Source organism: Miniopterus natalensis, chromosome 19, assembly GCF_054644295.1.
Source record: "Miniopterus natalensis isolate mMinNat1 chromosome 19, mMinNat1.hap1, whole genome shotgun sequence".
In the NCBI taxonomy this organism is placed as follows: Eukaryota; Metazoa; Chordata; class Mammalia; order Chiroptera; family Miniopteridae; genus Miniopterus; species Miniopterus natalensis.
The window spans coordinates 1,227,443-1,253,208 of record NC_142099.1 but is presented as its reverse complement, the minus strand read 5'-3'; positions in this window follow the sequence as shown (position 1 = coordinate 1,253,208).

The window sequence follows — 25,766 nt, the reverse complement described above, 5'->3', positions numbered from 1 at the left end:
AAGGCCCCCAACGCGAGGCCTCAATGTTTGCACGAGGCCTTCATGTTTGTTAAGTGAATGAGCCAATGATTTGGCCCCGTCATTGGGCATTAAAAAAAACAAAAAACTAGTCTAGATCCCATAAGAATTTCTTATTAAATGGGTACGAACTTGACGATCATCTGTCACAATCCATCCCATTGGGGCTGTTTGCATGATGACAGGATGCCCATCAGATCAGTCACATCAGAGAACAAACTACCTTTTAATAATTGTTACATAAAATAATGGATCATTTAATGGGCTGCTTCATGTTTCAAGCGGTTTTGTTGCGATGTTTAAAACATACAGAAAAGAATAAACAGAAGTTACTAAAAGCAAAGAGCAGAAATTCATCCTGAAAAACAGCTTTCCCTGCGCGGCCCCGTGTGGGCCCAGGCCGGTGGCACAAGGGCATCGCCGGTGACTCTTCTCTCCTATCCTGTCTCTCAGTGCTGCTGACTCCGGGCAAGAGACAAGCTTCTGAAAGTTACATATATTTAAATTTAGCCTGTTTTTCACCTGCAAACCATTTGACTCAGCTTTACATCAAATCCTTAGTGGTACCAAAGTAGATTTTCATTTCATTTTCTTAGATATTTGTTCAAATGCTGCATATTCATGGAGAAAATGTATTCCTTTTTTATGTGAATCAATTTCTTTTAAATACAGACAGCATCCCCTGGCTATTTCTTTTTTCCAAAGAACATCAGCAACATCTAAAATGAACACTTAAAAGTAATTTGGATATGAATCTAAAAAAAATAGCTGTACTAGTCTTTCTGTGAATGTTGTTATAAAGTAAAATTAAGTAAATCAATGTAAGACGTGAAAGAGAGAACACAGGGCGAGTCCAACAGGCTTGGTCTGCCCTCCCTGCCCCCCCCCCCCCCCCCCGCATCTCTACCGGGCGACAGCCGCCTCATCTCACACCTTTTCTGTTCTAGATGTCGGGGGAGCGGGGGGAGCCCACCTGTGGCCACATGAACACTGGCATTTCTCCGACCGGGAACCCTATGTGGCACCAGGAGTCTGCACACCAGGTGGAATCACAGCTCTGTGAGGGCAGGGACACTAATGTCACGTAGAGGAGGTGAGGTTACACTTGGAAGCTTTTTTTCTTGGTTTTTCTATTCTATTTATTTTTTCCTCCATGAAAAATTGTCAACAAATAATTAGAACCCACCTGAGCTTTCAAAGTAATGGGAGGGAGATGAGAAACACCTGAGCTATACCTGCATTTATTTTTCCTAAGTTGTGAGCACTATTGAGGAATCTTTTTATTATTATCTTTTCATTCATTTGGTCTAAGGCTGCTCACAGATGTTGTCTACCTTAATATTTATTCTTTTCTTCATCCTTGAATATTCAGTTTTTAAAAATTAGTTATTTCTATCTCTAGAAGAAGGTTGTTGAGCTTGGTCTTGATTCCTCACGTAGAGTCAACTTGTATTTGATTAGTCTCAGAAAAAGACATATTTATGTCAAGTATCTGAAGGTAAAGTTTTAAAACCTCATGAATAGCTTCCATTTATTTAGTACTTATTACCTTCTGGATAGTTTGCTAGAAGCGTTTTGCACCTTATATTGTGAATTGCTCTTCACAATTTGTAAGGCAGTTGTTATTTCCGTTTCAGCAAATGAAAACCCCTGACACTCTTAGATGCTACATAATCTGTACACGGTCACGTAATTAGGAGAGGGTGCTGAGAACCCAGTTCGGATCAGTGTGACCCAACAGCCCATATTTTTTAAAAAATCGTACTCTCAGATACGCTAGCGGAAGCAGTTGTACCGTAACGCAGCTCTCACCACGGCCCCGCAGCTGCTTGTCCCTGAGACCACCTGTTATTAGGCCTCTAGTCTAAGACGCTCGTGGTCTCTTGCAAAATAGAACTAATCCTGTTTTTTACCCATTGTGTGGTTTGGCTCCACAGTGCTGACCGAGAGCCTTTGAACCACAGATACACGTAAATCCCGTGATAAGCATTCACTCTCCCTCCCTCCGCTTCCGAAGGCGACGCAGGTGCCGAGAGAGCAAAGCGGTTGAAGGGCGGAGAGAGCCCAGTGCGAAGTAGCCGTTGCCTGACGTTTTCGGCGCTTTTCCTTGAGGAACTAAGTCAGTGCGTGTGGGTTAGGTTCTCGGGGCACGTGGTGTTGGGCCCGTGGACAGTTGTTGCATGAACCGGGTTTCGAGGTGGAGTCAGCACGTAACGGATCTTCGTGGAGCCAACAGAAAGAACCGGGACCGTCTCGGCTCTGCGGGTGCTGGGCCGGGATCTGCTCAGCGGGCGGCAAAGGAAGTGGGGCTGAGAAAGGAGCTCCCGCGAAGCCAGTTGACGCGCCTGCTTGGAATCGCGATGCGGCCGTCCCTTTACTGCTGCCTCGATGCACGTACAGTAAGAACAGTGATCCAAAAGCACTCCGCCTGCCGCAGTTACAGAGCATGGTAGATACGTCTCCATCCAGGCCGTGTGGGGACTGTATCCGTGTCAAGGAGCAACAAACTATCAGATGGATGTTATTGGTTAATGCTGTTTAAAGACCCACAAAAAGCAAAAACACACCAGAGCGTGCGGACAAGACTCCACCGTAGCCTTTACCCCTCAGTCGGGGCGGTGTGACCCCGACAAGCGTCTGTGGTCACCGGACTCTGCGTCCACCCGGCCACGCGCCAGTGTATTGAATGCTCTTGATTTAATTACTTATTCAGTGAATTTCCAAATTCTTTACAACACAGAATCCTATCACCGCTGCTGCTGTCTTCTGGCACCCACGGGTGCGAGCATGGGCATTACAAATCCAGGCCCTGTCACCGTTGCTGGCCAGGAGCAGAGGTTACAGTCAAATTACGATCATCAGAGCAGAGTTTACTGGGAACTAGTTACAATGTTTCAGTTGGCTTTGGGCGACCACGCAGACAGGATACCCTTCTGGGGCAACTGTAACGATAGTGCTCCGTGACCAACCTCGGAGGTTGGTGATAAGAGGAGGGAGATGACCAGGGTCCGTAGGCCAAGGGGTTCTCCGGGGAGGGCGGTTAGTAGGATCTAGGACGCCTGCGTCAGGGGGTAGGCACGGCCTGCCCAGGGTCATTCTGCAGGGAAGGGGCCAGGAGAGTAAATACCGAGACCTCGCTCCCCTCCGGTTCCCCTCCCACCTATTTCTCCCCCTTTTTCCTTCCCTTCCTTCCTCCGTCCGGAGCTCTGACTGGGGCCCCCTATTGGCCACACTTAATGGGGAGTCAAAGGACGTTGGTGTCATCCAAGGGGGCACGGAGCTGGGTCCTGGAGATCGGGGCGCGGACGTACAGGGGAGAGCCCAGCCCGCGGATTCCAGCGGAAAAGGCATCTCTCCATTTTCCAGAAGTGGAGGAATAGATTTCTCCTCGACAGCAGGATCGCGGAGCCCAGATGTCAACATCCCCACGTTCGAGTGGGTCAGAGGTTAGGGAGACGGCGTTCGCCCCGAGGCAAAACATGCCGAGAAAGGGAGGCTGCGTTTCATGCCTTTTGGTTCTGCTCCCCCAGGTCTGACCTCTTTCCTTCCGCTTGTCCTTCAGCTGCTCTCGTGAAAATCAAAGGTTGGCGTTACCCTGAGCACTGCCCCAGTTCCACGCAGAAAACAGGCCTAACCACAAGGAGAGAATTACAAACAAAGCCCAGTTCATTATACAGGGCGTTCCTGGCTGCCCTAATTACGGCACAGTTCAATACTACTAGCTGGGCGATTTTTTTTTCTTTTAATTGTGAATAGATTTAGTAGGAGCTCGTCTGGTGAGCAAATAACGAGAACCCGTGTCTCAGAAAGAATCTGATTTTAAAACATTATTCACCAACCATTTGTTTTCTGCTGCTTTTATAAAACTCCTTCCCGCTGTGTCAGGGACATAAAAGAATCTGACTTTGCTCTCCCGAGTCTGAAGCCCAAGTTTCAGGAAGCGGGGGGATGTTGATTTCACCGAGTGGGAAGGGCGGGGGACGGGGAGGGTCCCGCCGGGACGTGGGGGTGTTGCTTCTGCTTTTCCACCAGGCTCCTTTGTCAGAGACGTTCGCGCGAGTCCCAGGCTCGGCCCCCGGTAGACACGAAGGACGCGCCCCCCCCCAACCAACTCCTTCCTGTCGCTCTTCAGACAGACGCACTCACCCGGCCACAGAGCAGCCCAAGACATCATTGTGTAGACCTTGAAAAACACGGTTTGGCCCGGCCAGTGTGGCTCAGAGGTTGAGCCTGTCCCAGGCACCAGGAGGTGGCCGGTTTGACTCCAGGTTGGGACACAAGCCCAGGACGCGAGCTCGACCCCCAGCCGGGCCTGCAGGAGGCGGCCAGTCGATGTTGATGTTTCTCTCTCATCGACGTTTCTCTCTCTCCTCCTCTCCCTTCCCCTCTCTCTAAAATCAATGAAAACATATATATATATATTTTTAAAAATTTATAAACTCCTAGGATATAATCGTGTGATATTGGTGGGCTTTGGTGCCCAATCAAAATAGGTTCGAATCCTGCCAACAGAGACCTTTTCTGTAGAACTTCAGGCGGGGCCTCGACGTCACTGAGACCTCGACTTCGGAGCAGAGGTTACTTGCTCCTCGTGGCACGTGGCACGTGGCACAGACACACACCGCGGGCTGGTGGGACGCAGTTTATGTGTTTTGTTTGAGAGTTAAACGGGAGGCCGTGTCCGGCGCCTGGTTTGACCCGCAGTCACCTCCGCTCTCCTTCCCCCCGCCGTCCGCTCAGGGTCTGCTGTGGGTGGTTGTGTTGTTTTGTTTTTTTAAAAAGGAGCCGAAAGTGCTACGAGGATGAGTGTGTGTGGAAAGAATGGTAATGAGGGCGAAAGGGAGGAAATTTGGTTAATTCGGAGTTTCCTGTTGGCAGCTGCCCTGCGTGTCCTGAAAGTAAACGAGCGCCCGGCCCTCAGCAGCCCGTGGCCCGCGCTAAATCCAGGGGTGCCACCCTGTCCTCGGCTTTCTAACGCCGGAGCCGGTCGGGGGGGGGGGGGGGGCGGTAAAGGGCAATAAGGGTTTTAAATACGTTTCATTTACTCACAAAGGCGAATGGACCCAGTTGCCTCCTCTGTGGTAGGCGTTTCCCGTCCGAAGCCTGTCAGCTGCCGGCCCGTCCCGGCTCCCGCCAGCCCGACCCCCGCGCGCCCCTCAGGTCGCCTCCGGTCTCCATCCCCTGCAGGCGGCTTCTGCGGGTCACTGCCTCGCGGGGCCCGCAGAGGGGCGCAGGGGGCGCCGCGCCCAGTCCTCAGAGCGGGTGCTGCGGTGGCCATGCTCCGCGCCGGGCTGCCCGAGGCCTCTGTACCTGGCATTTTCTGTTGCTCGTAACAGCTCCGTTTGGAGAGTGTTAGTATTTCCTGCCCGCAGACGGGGAGACGCGGCTTTAAAGTGACCGGTTAGCTCCCCCACGTCACAGGCCGGGAACCGGCCGCCGAGTTCAGACTTGAACACAGAGCTGCCCAGTTCCAAGGCTCGTGGGACTAACCCGTGTCCCGGGGCGGCCGGAACGACGGACGCCGAGGCGGGACAGCGTCATTCAGGGCGGAGACGATGGGATGGACGCGCAGAGTGTTTCACGGGTAAAACCCGCCGGGCTTGGTGATGGGCTGGATACGGGCGATGGGGGGGAAGGGCAGGCGGGCGTCTGCAGGGCGCTTTTCTCAGAGAACAAGGGGCCATTTGCTGAGAACGCGGTTTGTGTGTGTGTGTGAGTGTATGCGTGTGTGTGTGTGTGTATGCGTGTGTGTGTGTGTGTATACGTGCAGTGTGTGAGTGTATGCGTGTGTGTATGTGTGTGCTGTGTGTGTATACGTGCAGTGTGTGAGTGTATGCGTGTGTGTGTGTATGTGTGTATACGTGCAGTGTGTGCTGTGTGTGTATATGTGCAGTGTGTGCTGTGTATGTATATGTGTGTGTGCGTGTGTGTGTGTGTGTGTTGGGGGCAGGATGCGTGGGGAAGCAGGAGAATGGCAGAAATATGCTGATTTCGGTTTTGCACAAAACAAGCCTATGTCAGTGGCCACCCAGCAAGAGCGGCTCAGTAGGCGATTGAATAAACCAGGCTGGAAATTAGGCAAGCGGCAAAATTTGTAAATTAATAATATGCCTTAAAGCTGTAACAGGGGTTGGGGGAAGCAACACAGGCAGTGGGGGGCGGGTGCCGAGTTTAACAAAGACAAGTGGAGAAAAGGGCTTGGATGGTAAGGGGCATGGAAGGGGAGCTGGCCCCACGACGGCGGCAGCAACGCCGAGGAGACCGCCGGCACCGCGACCCGCGCGGCCTTCGTGACTACGTCAGGGTAACGCAGAGCGTGTAACCAATAAGCACCCAAACGTCAGTCACTGAGCACCGCAGGCAGTTACCCCAAATCATTCAAATCACGTAAACCTGGTTATCGGGCAGCTTTCCTCCGTCAGGTGGTTCAGACCCCAGACCTCACCCGTCACGGCTGGGCCGTCCCCTGGCACCTCCGGGGCCTCAGCACCCATCCAGTACCTGAGAACCAGCAGTTCTGTGACAAATACGGATGCGCTGGTGACATTAAAATACACTCCCTCGCTTCCTGACCCAGGAAAACAAATGACACTGACGTTGTAACATCAAGTCTGAAAAAAAATCTCCCCATTGAGCTCCGGTGGCTTTATCAAGTACTTTCCCACAATCCACAGGAACGTTTCCCTGGGAATTAATTAGGTCCATTAGCATAATATATTGTGACAATATTTCACAGTCATAACACAGTTGAGTTTGAAATGTTAAAGTGACAGAATCGATTTAAGGTAATTAAGACAAAAGAGAGAGAGAGAGAGGAATGAAACTCAGGCTTGAGCTGGGCCTGTCTTATCAGAGGTTTTATTTGAAAGCCCCAAACAGTGACTAAGACCAAACCCAAGGCATTTGTTGTTTGAATGGGAGACAGCATGCATTCGACCAAATCTGATCAAGAACCTTGTACCTGCCTCTGACTTTGAAATGTATCCAATGATTTAGGAAAGTCTTTTAGAAACACAAATGACCGGACACATTGTAACAGGACACGTGATGAACTACAGAGGCCAGGTGAGCAATTTTTAAATGTCACGTTGAAGAAATATTGAAGGTAAAAACAATCCTTATGATAATTTAAACAAACCATCGAGGTTTTATCAACTTCCCCTTTCTTGATCTGAAACACTGGCGTGTTCTGCTTCTAATGATAAAGACAGAAACACAGTAACGCGTCTCCTCAACGTATTCACTGCACATGGCGAGGCTGCTGACCAAGCCCGTCCGAGGATTTCCGACTCAGTGTCACCGCGGTGGTTAGAGCCCGGGGTGTGCGGAAACCAGTGCCAATGAGTGAAAAAGGGAGGGGCCTGTTTTATGTATTAAGCATAATACACTGACCACGTTAGTGCAGCAAAGGCAGTGACACGTGGTCTTCGGGCGACGGCGGGTGGAGGTGGGGGGTGTTCTTTCCCGTTACCCACTTGGCTTCGGGGTTGAACACGGTCATGAGGAGCCTCTTCAGAGAAAAGGGGCAGGAGCACCGACTGCTCCTTTCGTCCTCTGAGGCTGCATCTGCCGGGCGAATTAACGCTTGAGCGGGGAGGGACCGTGGAGGCCCCGGGAGGGACTCGCCGGGAGAGGCGTGGGTGCGGGGCTCAACTGCAGGTCACAGGTCGTTGGGAGGGAGGGAGGCCGGACCTTTCACAACCAAGTCATCCTGTGAGTGGGCCCGAGAGAGCTTTATTTCCCGAGAGCGATAAACTGATGGGAATCTCCTAATGGGAAGGAAACGCCGCCTGGCCCCAGCCCCGGGACGGCGATTCTGCAGGCCCCTCCTCCTCCTCCGAGCGGTGTCTCCGATGTGAAGTCGTTTCTCCAGGCCCGCCCGCGAACTGAGCCCCCGGCTGCCTCCGCCCGGGACAGCCGTCCTGTCCTAATGGATGGGGCTACAGTTTTGAGCTCATAAACTGTACACTGTATTAAATAAACCGCCTTCTGATTGATGAGCGCTGCTCTCAGAGGCTAATTTCTCATCTAAACAGTGATATGGAAATTCTCGCTGAAGGGTTGGAGACAGGACTAAACAGGGGTAATAGAGACTTAATCGAGAAAGACAGATGGGATTCATTAGCCACCGGCAGTCAGCGGACCATCTTGAGAGACCTGTCGGTGCAATCTCATTGGTCCAATCGGAAATAATTGCGTGCGGCTTTTATCGCTGAATGCAGAACAGGCCCCGTGAAAAACCCGACTGGTGATATTAAGTGGAATTCAAATTTGGATGGAACCTTGTGCCGGGCAGCCCATCGCCGGGTGAGAGGAAGGGAGGAAAGAGAGCCCCGGGCTTGGCGCTGGGACCCGTTCGCCAACCGGCTCCTCCACACTGCTCGTCCGGCCTGGTCCCTCATCAGCTGGGTCGAGCCCTGACTGGGAGGGGTGCTGTCCCCAGCCGGCTGCTGTCCGCCGGCTTCGGAGCTGGGCCGCGGTCAGCCGTGTCTGAGCTCAGGGGCTCCGCGTCGGGTCATGCTCTGTCTCACTGAGCTGGTTAGACCTGGCCGAGCGGCAGGGAGGGCTGAGCCTCTACCTAAGAGTCTGATCCCATCCATAGTGTAGACAGCACTCGGGGTTCCTTCTACATCAGGAACCATCTTTCCAGGCCCCCCGAGTGGAGGTGGGGGACTACGCTCTCATCAACGGTTCATGGGCCGCTTGCAGGCCTGTTCTGGGACACCCTGCACTCGGGCTTTCACCCTCCCGCTCCCCACCTGGCAGCCAGAGTCAGAGGCGTCTGCAGATCCGAGGCACTGGTGCCGGACGGAGCCCCAGACAGAAGGACATGAGAACAGTGAATTTTACGGGAGGGAGAATCAGCTCTCACCCGCCTGCAGCCGCTGAGAACGGGCCTTTCCCGGAGCTGGCACCTGCTTCGCTTGGACGGAGGCTGCGGGTGCGAGGACGGCTGCCTTCCCAGGAGGCTTGTGGGAGCCCCAGTTCCCGTGCCCTCCCCCTCGCCGGACAATTGTCAGAGTGGACGACTGCCCTGTGCGATTCCAGCCGGGAGGCGATAACTTCATCCTTAGCACTTTCAGCCAAAGCAGGTGAGAGCGGGTCTCCATCCTCGCCTTTGGCCTGCCTGCCCCAGGCCCCGTGGTAACAAGCAGGCGAGGAGAGGGCGCAGCTCGGAGGGAAACTGCCCAACGCCTGTCAGCACCTGCTGCCCCTGAGCACCTCCTCCGGCCTTGGAGAGGCCCCTGCGGGGCTCAGGCCCCTGCGCCGTTGGAGGGGACGCATCTCAGTGTGACGAGGAATTTCATCGCCTGCGTCTGGGGCCCAGCCGGTCTCCCGATGAAAGGCCACAAGCAAAGGCTTGAGAATCCCCCAAAGCTACAGAAGGAAGGGACAGGTGCCGAATGAAGCGGAGAAACTGTGCTTCTAGCCAAGTTCTTAGAAATGAAAAGACTGGGAGTGTGAGTCCAGAAATCTCACCAGCTGCCGCAGGAGAAAAATATACACAATGTATCTCTATCTATCCTTGTATTTAAATAGCTGGCGGCACAGGCCACACAGCTCTGCACACGCTTCGCCTCTTAATCTAAACCTTGGGCCGTGTTGACATCTCCCTTCAGAGAAGCCTCCTGCTACTGAATACATTTAGAAACAGGGTGTTAATGCTGCATATGAGGTTACATCTTACAGGATTTGCAATATGATCTCTGCAACGTCATTATTGCTCTTACAGTTATCATAGTGCAGCTGCAAGCCAGCCTAGTAACTTCCAAGATACCTACTTTTTAAAACACCAAAAACCTTGAACACAAGTGTTTTCATGGTCAGACTACACAGTGTGATGAAATACAGTGAATCTTGCAACAGAGATGTTTAGAACTGAAATTGCCATGACCGTTGATGATATGGCTTAAGAAACATTTAGAACCGGCTATTAGCAAAAAATCACAAATAATTTAAGCGCGATAACACGATCAAGTGGATTTCTCTGTGGTTTGTTAATAAGCCTTACGTTGGCTTCATGTGACTAAGGGCTTTCCATTAGAAACTGATATTATTTACTTGGAAAGACAAATGTAAATGACAACATTGAATTCATATTGCTTTTCCCCCGTGACATTTTTTTCTATTCATGGTATATCTCGCTGTAGTAGATTTGCTGTATTAGAAGAAGAATTAATAGAAGTTCTGGAGAGAGTATAACTTGCCCATTTTTTACCATAATTTTCTCATGTAAATGGACACTTTATTATGGAGCAACCTACCCAAGATGGTACCTTTGTATCTTTGTGCAGATTAATTAGTTAATATGTGTGGATATATATATAGGGCATCCCCAAAAGTGTATGTACACTTCGAATGATTATAAAGTCAGCGTTTATTATCATAGTCTATTTTCAAAACTAAGTGAGTTATCAGCTGTCAAAGTGTGTATACGTTTTTACAGCTGCAAGTCCTGAACGGAGTGTGCACGCTGGGCAGAGATGGGCCGTCAGAGATGGCGAGCAATGCCCCCCCAGTCCAGGTGCCATGCCGGAGAAGGAGAGGACAGACGGACGTCCCTCCTCCCCGAGGCTCTGCTGGCGTTGGCCCCCACCCTGAGCCCCTACTCATTCAGACCCTGCTCACCTGTGGTGACAGGCATCCCACCCTGTCCACCTCCCTGGGCCGGTATGGGACACGCATCGTTTCCTCCGCCCCTCAATTGTCCGCTGTCAAATCCTCCATTAGGCTGGACTGAGCCTGCCTGCGCCAGCCGGTCCCCGAGCGCTCCGGGGAGATCACCCTGAAAGGAGCACGACCTTGGCTGTCAGGCAGGTTAGCACGACTCTCACGCTCGGCTTCGCGCCTCGCAGACATCCTGTGGCGGCGCCCAGGGCCCCAGCCACCAGCGAGCTCGCTTCCCAGCACCCTCCTCTCCTCGACTCAAAAGCCGTGGCTCCCCTCTGTTCTAGCCCCGGGACATTTTTTAAAAAGCAGAGGGCGGGGTAGGACAGAGGGTGAGGTAGGGGGCAGGAGATGTGAGCGGTCCTTTGACATTTTATGTCCAAGACTCACTGTGCAACCTTCCGAGATAATTCTCCTAGCAGGTGTTCCATGATCCCGGGAGGAATTTTAACTGAAACCTCAACCGGTGTTTCCATCAAAAGTCATTTGTTTAAAAAATTATGAAAGGCAAGGCCCACAAGGCAAGCAGAATGAGCTCCTTGCTTTCCAGAGACAACCAAAGCACGTTTTTCTTGTACTGACCCCTCCCGGGGGGCTGTCCCCTCACCCAGCGCCCGATGGCGACGCCGCTGTCCGCGGGCAGGAGAAGCTCAGCTCAGCGGAGAGAGAAAGGAGACAGCGCCCGAATAGAGAGCCCACGAGGCTCGTGCCCAAACCACAGACAGATTAAAGCTGTTTCATTAAAAGTTAATTTTAACAGAACTGTTCTATGTTCAGTATAAAAAATTTAGTATGTTAAGAAAAACAAAAATAAAATAAAAATTGCCTATAATCTTATCTCCTACCGTTACTAGCATAACGCTTTGGCACCTGCCCTACCAGTTGTGTGTATGTCTTTTCAAAATATATATATATGTGCATTATTCACAATGATACCAGGCTGTACCCAATTTGGGGGGTTTTATTTTTCTACTAATGATATCAAATTCTTCATGTTATTCAGCATTATTTTACTAAAACAAATCTTCCATTTCATGGTACATTGGCTAATTTTTTTTAAGCTACTAAAAACTATTGAAAACAACTGCCCAGCTGGTGGGGCTCAGTGGTTGAGCGTCGACCCAGGAACCAAGAGGTCGCCGGTTCGATCCCCGGTCAGGGCGCACGCCCGGGTTCCAGGTTTGATCCCCAGCAGGGGGCGTGCAGGAGGCGGCCCACGGGTGTTCCTCTCGTCAATGTTTCTCTCTATCCCTCCCCCTTCCTCTCTGTCTAAAATCAATAAGAACATATTTTTTTAAAAAAACTATTAAAAACTGTGTAAACATCCTGTTTCATTTCTGAGGACTTCAATAATCTGCTTCCTCGGCTGGAATTCCTGGAGTTGAACATGTGTCATAGGATACGAATACTTTTAATTGTTTTGCTAAGTGCCGCCAGAGTATATTCCAGACAGGTTTTTTCCAATTTACAATCCACTAATAATTAATTACAGGGCCCACTTTTATGCACCCGTCTGTGGGTTCTTATTAGAGAGTCTTTTCTAAGTTGGCTGGTGAGAAACAGTATCTTGCAGTTATTTCAAAGTTGCATTTCCTAGCTACTGGTGGAGATGAATATTTTAATACATTTCTAGACAATTAGTTTCTCTTCGTTTGTGAGTTGCCTGTTCGTACCATGCGTCGTGATGCTAATTTGTGAAGATTAGAAGGGATGCCCACAGGAGCCTCCACCCCCGCTTTTCACGAGTTTCCTTAAACAATTGCGGACTGAAGGGAGCCACCTACCCGACGCCCTTTAGGACGGGGGTCCTGGCGCCTCCCACGCCTCCCTCCACTGCGGTCCCTGGGTGTCAGCAGCAGGTACAGATTCTCGCCTGGAGAAAGCGGGCGAGCCTGGGGGTCTCCACAGCGCCCCCTTGGGGAACGCGAAGACGTTGATGCCCCGGCTCCTGTTCTGACCGGTTCCTTTCTGTGTTATCTCCACACCCGCATCATGACGTTTTGCTGTATTTTGCTATTTTGATCCCGTCTAGCTCCAAATCTGTGCTAACGAATTAGTCCTGGGAACGCACAACTATCAAGGACAGGTGACAGGTGCGCAGAGCTGCATGCTGAGGCGATGAGGACGGAAATCCAGCCATTCGGGCTGATTTGGGTATTTCGGAGGGTCCTCTCCTGGGCCCCTGAACTTGCCCGGTAGAATCGGTGGGTGACTCTGCCTTCTTGGGGAGCAAATGATGAAAACTTTCAAAAAGGCCCAATCGTTGTGAGTGGAACGACCTCCGTTTGCAGTACAGACGTCTCACCCGTTTAGTGTGCGAGGCAGGGAGCGTGGAGGGGCTTTAAGGCGTGGGCCTCGTGTCCCGGAGGGGCTTTAAGGCGTGGGCCTCGTGTCACGGACGGGAGGCCGGGGCGCAGGCAGGAGGAGCGGCACCTGCTAAGCCCAGAGACGAGTGACTCCGTAACGCGTGAACCAGGCGGCCTCTGCGATTCTCGGTTAGAACTGTCATCACAGGCCCACTAATAACCCAGAGGGAGCCAGGGGCCCGCTAAATACCTTCTCGCTCGTAACCGTGGCAGGAGCTCCGCGCACAGATGCGAGGTGACACCCCCTGACCCAGTCCTTCGAGGGAGCAGAGTATAAATAAATAGGTGAGTGAGCCAGCAGCCTCCCCGTTACACTCCTGATGATGGAGCTTTAATTTTTTTCTAACGAGCGGGTTGCTAGGGGTGCGTCTATGACCACATTGCACACTGACTAGAAAATGGTCCCCAACCCCTCGGAAGGCCCGTTCCCTCCTTGGGTGCTGAGTTAGGTTAGTTAATTAAGGTTACTCTCATACTAATTAGTCAAGGCTTTAATTGTACTTTCAGGGAAGGAGCCTAGGAACGCCCCCTGGTTCTTAGGGGCCCAGTTAACCAGAGTGGCGGGATTTCTTGTCTCCCGCGGAGCCGCGATGCGTGAGGAGCAGCCGAGGGAGAGGCGCTGACCTAGTGGCGTTAGAGGAGCGTCTCAGACCCGAGGCGGCGAGAGCGGCAGCTCCTGGGAGGAACAGGCCTGCAGGAAGCAGGGCCGGGGGCTGGGACTCGGCCGACTTAGTCATGGGGCCCCCAAAGAAACGCTCACCCGACCGGGAGTAAGCGGGTCACAGAGGACAGGGTGTCCCAAGGAAATGTACACACACTTAACAGCTGATCGCTCAACTGATGGTTCTTTTTTTCAGATTTAACCCATTGGAATTAATAGTCCTTCAAAGTGTGTGTCCATTTTGGGGGACACCCTGCATAAGAAGTCAGGGTGGGGCTTAACTTCCAGGAGGGGAGTTGTGACCGACAGGCAACAGGGGGAAGCCTTCCCCGGCCAGGGCATCGTGTCTCTCCGACAGTGTCCCCTGCGCGCCAGACCCTCCGTCTAGGGAACAGGAGGTTCTGGTCTGGGGGACAGACAGACTTGCAGACAGAGACGGGGCTGCAGCGTACTAAGGGTGCTGCCTGCAAACCCGTCCCTCCCTCCAAACGGCGGGCAGAGGGGCCGGCACCCTGCTTGCCACCAGCTTCGGCAGAGCAGGGCGGGCGTCCTGCCAGCCCAGTGCTCTCCCCCGGGGTCTGTGGATCCCGCACTTGTTTCCAGGGCGACGCAGTGAGAACAAAGCCGTCCTAACACGTCCACACGTAGAAGGATGTTTGACTCGGGCGGCGTTGTTTACGAGTGGGGACAGGCGACCTGCCAGCTCGAGCCTGGCTCAAGCACCAAATTTGGAGAAAGCTGCTGGCTTGTAGGTATTTGTAGTTTTAATAGGTTACATCCACTCCCCATATTTGTACAATGCTTTGCAATCCCCAGTCAGGAAAGAAAGCCACTTCTTCTGCCATAAAGACCGTAGTTGGGTAATTATGAAAATACGAATCTGAGCTGGGACGTGCTTCCTCCCAGGACGGTCGTTCCACTCCAACGTTAGCGAAGGACGGGGGCGCGTGCAGATCCCTCAGCCGGCGCCGCAGGGGAGGAGGCCTCCCCGGAGCACCTGGGAGCGACGCCCTTATAAACGATGCCTAATAACAGCCGGTGTGACCTGCGGATGCTGCCGCCTGGGGCTGTGACATTTGCAGCCCCTGCGGCCATCCTGCGAGCACTCGCAAGAGCCAAGGAGTCACAGAGAAACCTGACAGTCGGACGACTGGGTTAAGCCCAGAACCACCTGCTCCCAAACTCTGGTTATGGGATAGTATTAATTTTCTGTGATTTAAATAACTCCAGTTGAAGTTTTATGTTATTTGTAGCCAAAAACATCTCAACTGATTAATCCCAGTCACTATTTACATTTGTTTACCTTTAATGCAAAGAATATTGCTGATAGAAAAATAATTACTACAAATATTCAGTAGCTGCTGTGGGGTTTTTTTCTATTTCACTATATATTTAAAAATTAAGACCATAAAATAATAAAAGAAGACTTAAATCTGCTTAAGGGAAAGATTGTGTCAATTTCTGCATTATCTAGAAATGGCACATTTATGAATCAACAGGGTAGGAAGCGGGAAAATCTACAATTGCAACATATGTTGAGAACAAGCAACAAAATAACATCTATAAGATTAAAGAAAAAATGCCCCTGTGCTCTGCTTTAAGAATTTCAGTTTTACTGTGGGCGGTAGGGAGTCTGAAAAGGAAAAGCTACTTGCTTACAGGTTAAATAGAGAAAGAAAGGACAGTTCTGAGGACTCGGGTCGGCCGGAGTAAAAACCTTTCTACCCCTGACGCACGTATAATTTTCGTAGGGCTTCGGAAAGGGCCCGTTAGCAGGATGTGATTATTCCTCAGTACACTGGCCGTTTGGAAGGAGAGGTGAGGCGGGAGGATTCGCTGTTGTCCTCAGGCGCGGGGCGGACGTGGAGGACTCGGTCGGCTGGATTTTCCAGGAAAGGCCCTGCTCCTAATACAGATTGATTCATTCCGTCCTCAAGTGTCACAGGGCAAAGACCGTAAGTCCTGTGACTCATCCCCGCCCTGGCCGATTACCAGAAACACCATCAGTTGCCCAGAAATAACAGTTTTGTAAATCCCTGGCCTTCAGCCGAGTCCTTGATTTCCCCTTTCTGCCGGGTTTGCCCTGCAGAGAGACAGCGAGGAAATCCTGCCGCCACCATTCACATTCTCTCTGCCCTCCGCTTCCCTCCCCTTCACCCCCTTTCTTTCATGGTTCAGTTTCTGTTGAATTTATTGGGGTGACGCTGGTTCATAAAATTGCGCAGGTTTCGGGTGCACGATTCTATAACACATCACCCGTGCATTGTCTCGTATGCTCACCACCCAAGTCAAGCCTCCTTCCATCGCCGTAAACCTCCCCTCCCTCCCTCCAGCACCCTGTGTTTTTTTAGTTTTAGGTGCTGGCACCCTGGAAGCCTTGGCTGGGGGAGGGGTAGAGGTTGGCGCTAAGAAGTGACCACCGCTTCTCCTCTCCTCTGGTCCACGACACGTACTGATCCCAGCACAGAAACCAAGTCCTACAGATGCCCAATTTTTCTGTGTAAATCCAGAAAAGCATCATTATTGACTGGGTTCTACGGCGAGTCGGGCAGGTTATCCGCAGACGGGCCGCAGATAATAAAATCTCCGGGCCGCCGGCGCCCCATCCGGCAACCCCAGGGCCACGGAGGAGTCCGTTCCCCTCACCCGGGTGAACCTGCCTCTTCCCCAGGGAGCTTTTTGTTCATCTGAGCTCAAAACAAGATCAGAACTATTGTCAGCGGTAACCATTTGTACCATTTTTTTCCCCATCGGGTTCGAGCTGAAGGCCCCCGAGTGGAAAATGCTTGGCAACAGCTGTATCTCAGGTTTCCTGCAGGGGGGAGGTGAGGGAGAAGCTTCGAGAGATGAAGACCTTCACCTGAAGTCACAGGTCCCTCCAATCAGGGATAAAACAGGGTGCCGAAGCCGGGCCTCGGGAAAACTAGCCCATTTATTTCCCGAAATCTCCTGTTTTCTCTTTTTCTGAAGGTAAATGATAATCCCCGCTTCCCTGTAACTCACACAAAGCCGGTGAAGAGCCCCTTGGCATTTAGAAAGAATTTTATTTTTTCTGAAATTTAGGTCTGGCCTTGGCTGGCTCTCTGTTCGTGTTAGAGGAAAAAGCCAAAGAACGTTATTTTTCTATTAAAGCAATGAACTCGGGGACGCCGCACAGACCTGGAGACAAGTTGCGGTGACAGTGACACGGGGATGAAATAAATTGAAATTGACACTGACAGTAAAGCAGGAAGGGGTGGTGGGCAGTGCAGGCTCGTCCCTGAGAGTTTACAGCGTTGCCGACACTGGAGGGAGCAGTAATTTAAGACAGTTATGAAGCTAAAAAAAAAAGCAATAATGTTGCCGTCAGACCCGGTCTGTGTCGGGCGGTTACTATTTGGTTTAAAACTGCAGAATGCATTTACCACTTTGCTAAAAGAGAGAGAGTGTGAGCTCAGTGCCGTGAAAATGTGACCCGGGGTCGAGCCCCTCGCTCTCGCATCGCCGCTGAGGACGGCGGCAGTCAGGGTCCCGGCGTCAGCAGGCCCGAGCCTGCGCAGTCCCACCACGCGGGGCTCCAAGTCGGCAGCGCTTGCATTTCAAGGCTGAGATCAAAAAGCACTGAGAAGGAGAGGCCCTCTGAGAACACGCATGTGTGTGTTCCCAGCTGTAGAATAATCAGGGTATCGGGACAGTGCGGTGCGTCCAGGGCCCGGCTCTCCCCTGTCTGCGCCATTCTGGGAAAGTTATAGTCCTTCTTTGATTTGCAATTTTGTCATCTACAATATTGGATTATATTGAGTGTATAAGACTAAGGGGGGTAAATGAAAGAAAGTGAGGATGCTTCAGCAATATCAAGGATTTATAAATGCTGAAAAAATGCTTCCGCTAGACCGGAGGGTGCCAGGGCGTCTGAATCGGGCGTCGCGCGGTGACTGCCCTGAAACTGCCCGGCTGGAGGAGAGAGCCTGAATAACAGCGTCCTCGATACGATGTGACGTATTGACCTACACATGAAATTACATTAAAATGTGTTTAATTTAGAAATCATTGAAAATGCAATTTATAAATCAATTTGAAAATTACAATAAAAGACACTCAGATAATCTTTGGTTCTATATAGAAATAATAATGAACCTTAGAAAATATTTTGGTCTGAAAATTGATGAAATGTTACCTTGTAAAATGTACGGGATGCGGGTAAAGCTTTACTTAAAATAATTTTAACACCTTATCACTTATATTAAAGTTTGAAGGTTGATAATCTAAGTTTCCAACTTAAAGAAATTAGAAAAAAACAACAGAATAAACTCAAGTCAAAAGAATGAAATAACAATAAAAGGAGAAATTAATTAAATGGTAAAAAAGGATGAAATAGAAAGAATCCACAAAACCAAACAATCACTTTCTGAAACATCTAATAAAACAGACAGCCCTTGGCAAGACTGTGCGCGCGTGTGTGTGCGAGTGTGCGTGTGTGAGCGTGTGTGCGTGTGTGAGCGTGTGTGCGCGTGTGAGCGTGTGTGCGCGTGCGAGCGGTCCTCAAGGTTCCCCATTCGCCAGGGCGCGTCACCCGTGGGGAGAGCCCCAGCCCGCCCCCCCAATCTGAGAACGCGCAGCACCTGCCGGGAGCTGGGGCGCCCAGCGCGTCCTGCAGAAGCGCCCGGGGCAGAGGTGAGCGGCTGGTTCGCTTTCCCGCCGCGTCCGGCCGGCCGGGGTGTCCGGGTACCGTCCTCACAGAACGAGCTGGGAAGCGCTGCCCCTCCGCTGCGTCTTGGGAAAGCCTGCGGAGGACTGGTACTAATTCCTAGTTAAGCGCTTGGTGGAATCCGCCGGTGAAGTCGTGGCTCCGGGCTTGGCCTGGCGGGAAGTTTTTAGATGACGAATCCAGTGTTTTGGCGATAGGTCTGCTCAGATGCTTCGCTTCTCCTTGAGTGAGTTTCAGTAATTTGTGTTTCTGGGACTGGGTCCATTTCCTCTGCGTTATCTGGCCCGTGGGCACACAGCTGTTTGAGGTGTTTCCTTACAGCGCTTTTTATCTCCGTAAGTTTGGTGGTGATGCCGTTTAATCACCACCCTGCAAAGGTGATTGTGCTTTAGGACAAACGCTTCCTGTGCTCCTAACATGAGCTTAGTCTCACCCGTTCTCTGAGTTTCTCGTGAAGAGAGTGTGGTCTGGCTTCTCCCGCTCTCCCTGTGCTTGGAAAGTCCATCGCTGGTCCCGGCCCTTTTCACTGCTGTATACTATTCCACTGAACCGGTGGGCCCCAGGTCCTTTACCTAAAGCCACTTGGTTGTCTCCTGTTTGGAGCATCGTGAACTCCTCTGCTGAGACCGCTCCTGAGCGTGTGTGTTGTGTTGGGTTGTACACAGGATGGTCTGCAGGACACAGGCTTTGTGTCGGCTCAGCTTTAGTTGACGACGTCAAAGAATTTTCACTGGTTAAACCAGCCAGCTCCCCACCGGCATTACATAAAGGTTGCCATTCTTTATCTCCTTGCCAAAACTTAGTGTTGTCATTAAAAAAAATGACTGGGCACAGAGGTATCCCGTTGTGGTTGTAATTTGCATTTATGACAACAAGCTCCTTTTTCTATTGTCATTTGGATGAACTTTCTCAGAAAGTACCTGTTGAGCCTCCTGCCTATTTTTTTTTTCTGTTGGGTTATCTGTCTTTTTCTTAGATTTGTAGGAGTTTTTATATATTCAGATAAGGGGTTTTGGATGGTTATCTGTGTTGAAAATGTTTTCTCCTACTGTATACATTGCTTTTTTTTCTATTTATGATGTCTTTTGATGACCAAAATTCTTAATATTAATGCAGTTCAGTATTGGATGTTCCCTTTTTCGTTAGTGCTTCTTGGTGACTTGGTTTAAAAAACATATCTCCCTACTTTTGACTCATGGTGATGTTATATTCTAGAATTTGGGGTCAACTACCCACCTGGAATTGGCTTTTAGGTGTGGTTTGGAGCTAGGGGTCAAGTTTTATTTTTTCTCCATGTAGATAATTAATGAAGCATCATGGATTGAAAAAGCATCTTTCTCTCGCTACTTAGCAACCCTCCACATGTCCTAAATCAGCTCTCCCCACCTGCATGAGATTGAACGGGACCCATGGATCCGAAGGAACAAGGGGATTTTGCAAAGACTTTGTACAGCTAATTGGGTAACATCACGGGTGACGGAAAGAAACGTGGAAGGAGAGTGAAACGAACAAACAACAGCGTGTGGTCCAGGAAGGGTGCTGGATGCTTTGCATGTATTACTTGGTTAAATGTAGGACCATAGGACAGTAAACAGGTGCTCCCATTTTACAGATGGGAAAACGGAGGCCCACAGAGGTTAAGTGGTGGGAATCCTGCAAAGGACCGAAAAAAGCATTTTCTTTAGGAACTAGTCTCTTTCTCTTTGGGCCTGGACCCTCTGAGCCATATGCCAACTACCACGATACATGTGTAAGCCAAATATGGATATATTTTCCTCAATAAGTATTTTTTAGTTTTCATAATTTTTTAGTGGTGCATGTAGAAAATAGCATCCCCGGTGTGGGCCGGTTTTATCAGGCAGGAACACATATTCTTTAAGAAGAAAAGACGGTTCGCTGGAATCTGCTCAGTAGGATCAAGCTGGGAGCCGGGTCATGTAGCAGGTGTGAAATCTGAAGGTCGCTGGTCACATTCCTTCTGACTTTAAAAGTTGCTATTATTGTACCACTGTAGTGATCATTGGTACCAAGGCTGGCTGTGGCCTCTTTAATGGCAATTGTCATCCATGTGCGAGGCTGTATCATGGGACGATGCTCGTATCTTCTGTCCTAGCAACTTCTTAAGGAACCAACTGGAAATGGGTTTCTTTGGTGGGTCTGACACACGTCAGGAAGATTAACGGTGCACCGCTGACCTGCCGCAGAGCTGTGGAAAGCTCTGCCAGGTCGTCCTTTGGCCGTGCTGACGGGGTTACATGGGAAATCTAATGGTGACGCAGCTCCATGTATGTGATCAGCACCTGCAGACAACACCCAGCGTGATATCCAACAAGGAAACAAGTCATGGCGATAAAGGAGCCTCGTGCAAAACGACACAATTAAATATTTTTTAAAATATGTTTTTATTGATTTCAGAGAGAGGGAGAGAGAGAGAAACATCAATGATGAGAGTCATTGGTCGGCTGCCTCCTGCGCGCCCCCTGCTGGGGATCGAGCCTGCAACCCGGGCCTGTGCCCTGACCCGGAATCGAGCCCTGACCTCCTGGTTCATAGGTTGATGCTCAACCACTGAGCCACACCGGCTGGGCCACAATGAAATATTTTGATGGTTCAAAACATTGACAGGATGAGTTTTAGCTAAAATTCATTGATTGAATGAATGAAGAATGAAGAACGAATTCTGAGTCCCAGACGTCTTTTGCTACGTGGTGCTTTTACTTGCAGGGTGACTTATATTTCGTGTAAAGCTGTGATATCTACTTTCTTACGACACTTTGTAACAGTCTCATGAATTCATGTGGGCTGGGTCTTCATTTACTCTTCTCAGCTCTGGAAGCTGATGCTCAAAGAAATGAAGTGCTCTGCCCAGAGTCCCGTTACCTCAGGGTGGTGCTCCGAGCAGGGCCCTGGTCTCCTGACCATCCTTCCCTTTAATCGTTTCAAATTTTGTGCAGAGCTAGGTGTGGGGAGGGATTAACCACAGAATTATATGCATATGCGCATAGCCCATGGGCACAGATAATAGTGTGGGGAAGGCCTGGGACAGGGAGGTAGTGGAGGGGTCAATGGGGAGAAAAGGGGACGTCTGTAGTACTTTCAACAATAAAGATAAATTTTATAAAAATAGCCATAAAGATGAAACGAACATGATCTGCATTTAATATTAAAAGTAAACCAGATGTCGAGTGAAATTAATGTGCCGTGCTTAAAGATATGCATGAATGTTATTGTGTTGAATAGTGATTAGGTACAGAGTTGAAGACTTTGGATAAATTACAATAATTAATATTACTTTTCCTTAGACTCAGCCACCGATCGGGTCACTTGGGTTCCCCAGCAAATGCATAAGCATAGCCCAGAGACCAGACCTGCTGCCTGAGACGCCTCAGGAGACAGAGGCTACAGGTAGCTTCCCTTTGATAAGACAAGATGAAAGTACCTCTTCATTTTTTAACCCAGAACCTCCTGGAGCCGATAAGAGAAGAGTGAAGACGTCATGTCTTTGGGGTGACGACCAATTTTAACACCAGTGGCAAGGGCAGGCCATTCTCCACCCAGTGAGCCTAATGATACGACCTCCAAGTTCCATAAATTTAAGTTTTAGTGAGAATGAAGCTCGTGGTCGCTTGTTCTTTGCTATTTACTATTTAACAGCCATTATTTCACCATTTTGATTCACTTAATAACAATTACAATAAGTATTAATCCCTTTAGTGTTTCCTTTTCTCTCCTTTTCTTCTTACTGCAATAAAAAATGGAATTTGATTACTACCTGTCATATAGACTCCGTGCTGTGGCCTCTAGGAGTTCAAAATATGAAACAGGAGACGCTGATCTAGGAAATACAGACAGAAGGCATCTGCGGTCACTCACTACCAAGTAACCAAGGACAACATGCCGCTAAGATACATACACTACATAGGCACACTGTGCACACATACGGCACAGATGGACACACTGTGCACACATACGGCACAGATGGACACACTGTGCACACATACGGCACAGATGCACACACTGTGTACACATACTACATAGGTAGACACACTGTGTACACATACGGAACAGATGGACACACTGTGAACACATACTGCACAGATGGACACACTGTGCACACATACTGCACAGATGGACACACTGTGCACACATACGGCACAGATGCACACACTGTGTACACATACTGCACAGATGGACACACTGTGCACACATACGGCACAGATGGACACACTGTGCACACATACGGCACAGATGCACACACTGTGTACACATACTGCACAGATGGACACACTGTGCACACATACGGCACAGATGGACACACTGTGCACACATACGGCACAGATGCACACACTGTGTACACATACTACATAGGTAGACACACTGTGTACACATACTGCACAGATGGACACACTGTGCACACATACTGCACAGATGGACACACTGTGCACACATACGGCACAGATGGACACACTGTGTACACATACTGCACAGATGGACACACTGTGCACATATACGGCACAGATGGACACACTGTGCACACATACGGCACTGTGCACACATACGGCACACACTGTGTACACATACTACATAGGTAGACACACTGTGTACACATACGGAACAGATGGACACACTGTGCACACACACTATTTTCGTTATGAGGAAATAGCCCGACCTTACCCAGGTTTGCTGATCCTGGATCTAACCCCGAATCCTCCGGACTTCGGAGTCGCAGGTCCTCGCGGGTTACGCTGCCTCCCCAGGGCAGGGCCGCGTTTCAGGGTGAAATGGCCACACGGAAGGCCTGAGGCTGGTGCGCCCACGATGACAGGTTAGGATGGAGCTGCTCCTTGTGTCTAAGATTAGAGCAGCCTTTCCGGAAGAGGGGACATTTGAGCTGCACTCTGAGGACGCGTATGGTTGTAGGATGGGCTGGACGGTGGAGGGAGACATTGCTGGAGGGGGCCGTGGTGTGGGATGGGGCCCTGAGCAGTTCAGGGAGTGGGGAGTCAAAGCCAGGACCTGGGGTTCAGGGCAGCACCCACAGGGCGAGGTCACGACTGGACGGGAGCTTGGGGCGGGTAATGATGGGCAGAGTGGTGGGGGGACATTACAGGACTGGAGTGGACAGTCCTGGTGATGAGGGACCGGGGATGGGGCTCAGGGGATGGGTCACGTCCACCGGGAAGCGTGGAGGGCGACCAGCTCTGCGCCAGGACCGAGGATCCGTGAGAGGCTGTTCTGGGCAAACGCGGAGGAAATTAGCACAGAGTCACTTGCCATTTCCCGGTGTCTGGCACAGGGGATGTTTTAATTAACATTTGTTGACTAAATAAACGCGTCGGTAACACTGTAATTATACACATTCATTCAAAGGCTGCTAGTCCTTCCCAGTAACGTCGTAATGGGCGGTGAGTCATTCCATGCCCCATATTTCCTTTCTTTTGTCTCCGTCTAAGAAATATCTTTCTCGTGTATTTTCATTTCAAAAACCTGTGAGAAAGAAAACAGAATCAATCATAATTGACTGAAAAAATAACTTTTCTGTTGTGTGAGTCACAAAGTTTCTGTGACATAAAGGAAAACCGTCGAAGGTGTGAGAGGTTAAGAGAGGACCCTTGGGGTGGCGTCTCAGGGTGGCCGGGAGGCAGGTGCTGGAGTTTCCTTCCTTTCGGGGAGCTGCCCGGGGCACCCCCTCTGCAGACAGCTCCGGGGACGCTGCAGCACCGACCCCGCTCTCACGGGCGGCCTTGCTCGCGGACATCTCGCTGCTTTGAGCTTTCAGCGCCCCCCCCATGGCACTGCCCACTTTCACCCACGCAGTGACCCATGCAGAGCGTGCCCTGGCATGAACTTAAACACGGCTTTTCTGTGACCAAAGCACATCCTCAGAGACACGTGAGCGCGTTTCAGAGCCTGAGCCCGCGGGGCCCCTTGGGGGAGGTCCGGGCTGGGGAGGGCGGCCCTGCTGGGCGGCTCTGCCGTCCAGAGCGAGGCTTTGAACGGTATTTTCCTCTCATTTCATCAAACGACAGTATGAAGGCATCACCTAGGAAATAAAGTCCACGAGGCTTTGGCTGATGTCATGAAAAATAAAGATGAGGGTCAGACCTTCAAAGGACAATCTGGGCTTAAAAGAAAAATACAGGGAGCCTTCTGCTGCCGACCGCAGCCCTGGAAGGCGTTTAGACCGCGGGGCGTGCGGGTCTGTGGGCGTCGGGCCTCGCTGGCACCCCGAGCGCCAGCATCGCAAATGCCCCTGCCTGAGGCGGCCGTAGATAGAGCCAGGAGTGGACGGTGCAGACACTGAAAGGCATAGATTTGTTCATTTATAAAGAGCCCTGAGGTGCCACATACATAAAGACACGAGGTATCCTAATGTGTTACTTAGTGACAAAGATTGTAACACTGACTAGCAACAGTGCAGAAAAAATTCATCGCAAAACAAAGGGAAACATGTATCAAAGGAGCAGAGGCGAGTGTGACCAGCTGTTCCCCAAACTGCCTCCGCCCGTCTGGGTTACGCGCGGCCGTTGGGACGCGCCGCGGTCTGGAACTTGACGGAACGAGGCGCTTGAGTACAGAGCATCTCACTCAGCATCAGCGGGCGCAGCACCCAGGTCTCGAAAAGAAATGTTCGTGGTGTTGTCCTGACGCTGGGCGTGTGGCTCCAACCTAGAGGCGGAGAAATTAGTTTCCCGAGGAGAAACTGCAAGTTCTCCAAAGGCCGAATTTCCAAGGCGCTGTCAGGCCTGGAGGCTGCCTTGTTAATAGGTTGGATGTAAAGTATTTCTTCTTACGTAGCCACCCAGTTTCATCTTCATTTTATACCTGGTTCCAGAGAAGAAAAACAAAGTTCTCGAAGAACCAGGTCGTCATAATAAAGCATGAAGGTGAGTGGAAGGCAGGGGATTTGACAGCCCAGCTGGACTATTGGCCTCGGACTATTTTTTAACAGGATTTAATAGGAAATAGGTTTCTGTCGTGTCAGCAACTCGCCCAGAGGGATCCAGTAGAGGAGTGGACGCTGTACTGAGGGTAATTTTCCTGTATTAGACTGTGAATTAGAGCAAAGTAGTTAAGCTCAAAAAGAATCTGCAGTCACGCTCAGACTGTACTTTTATTTAATGAGAATGTTGTTTGGTATCAGATTGTTCAACTATTTACCTACGACTTTCCCCTTATTTCTCTGGATGTGGTTTTCGGGTTATGAGCTGGGACTTTGTGACCGGTGCCGAGGATGTTGTAACAGAAGGGTGACCGAGACAGGACGCTGTCCCCGAGTCCCTTGGTCGATGTGAGGGCACTGGCTGCGGGAGTGCGGGCGGGGCAGGGCCGGGGTCCTCTCCTGGCGATTTCTAAACCTGACGTA